General features: G+C 41.2%; 1 non-coding gene across 1 annotated transcript; it reads left to right on the top strand.

The window, feature by feature from the left end:
• Positions 1 to 618: 618 nt before the first annotated feature.
• On the top strand, positions 619 to 722 carry LOC148574207 (small nucleolar RNA R71). The gene has a single exon (XR_015906170.1). It is a non-coding gene; the product is annotated as a small nucleolar RNA R71 (small nucleolar RNA).
• The last annotated feature ends 252 nt before the right edge of the window (positions 723 to 974 follow it).

Genomic DNA, 974 nt, shown 5'->3' on the forward strand with positions numbered 1-974 from the left:
TGAGTGGTTTTAATTAAATCAGAGACTACAGTTGCTAATTCAGAGTGGTTCTGCTTGGAATTCTCTGTTTGTTGCTGAGAAGATGATGGAAAAGGTTTGCCATTGCTAAACCTATTTCTTCCACCATTATTGTTGCTGAAGCCTTGTTGAGGCCTCTGTTGATCCTTCCATGAGAGGTTTGGATGATTTCTCCATGAAGGATTATAGGTGTTTCCATAGGATTCTCCCGTGTAATTCACCTCTTCCATTGCTGGGTTCTCAGGATCATAAGCTTTTTCTTTAGATGAAGCTTCTTTGGTACTGCCTATTGCTGCTTGCATTCCAGACAGACTCTGAGAAATCATATTGACTTGCTGAGTCAATATTTTGTTCTGAGCCAATATGGCATTCAGAGTATCAATCTCAAGAACTCCTTTCTTCTGACTTGTCCCATTATTCACAGGATTCCTTTCAGAGGTGTACATGAATTGGTTATTTGCAACCATTTCAATGAGTTCTTGAGCTTCTGCAAGCGTCTTCTTCAGATGAAGAGATCCTCCAGCAGAGCTGTCCAATGACATCTTGGACAGTTCGGACAGACCATCATAGAAGATACCTATGATGTTCCATTCTGAAAGCATGTCAGAATGACACCTTCTGATCAATTGCTTGTATCTTTCCCAAGCTTCATAGAGGGATTCACCTTCCTTCTGTCTGAAAGTTTGGACTTCCACTCTAAGCTTGCTCAATTTTTGAGGTGGAAAGAACTTTGCCAAGAAGGCATTGACTAGCTTTTCCCAAGAGTTCAGGCTTTCTTTAGGTTGTGAATCCAACCATGTTCTAGCTCTGTCTCTTACAGCAAAGGGAAAGAGCATAAGCTTATAGACCTCGGGATCAACCCCATTGGTCTTGACAGTGTCATAGATTTGCAAGAATTCAGCTAAGAACTGATGAGGATCTTCCAATGGAAGTCCATGAAACTTGCAATTCTGTTG

This window comes from Arachis ipaensis, chromosome B2 (assembly GCF_059453495.1).
Source record: "Arachis ipaensis isolate K30076 ecotype BB chromosome B2, ASM5945349v1, whole genome shotgun sequence".
Classification (NCBI taxonomy): domain Eukaryota; kingdom Viridiplantae; phylum Streptophyta; class Magnoliopsida; order Fabales; family Fabaceae; genus Arachis; species Arachis ipaensis.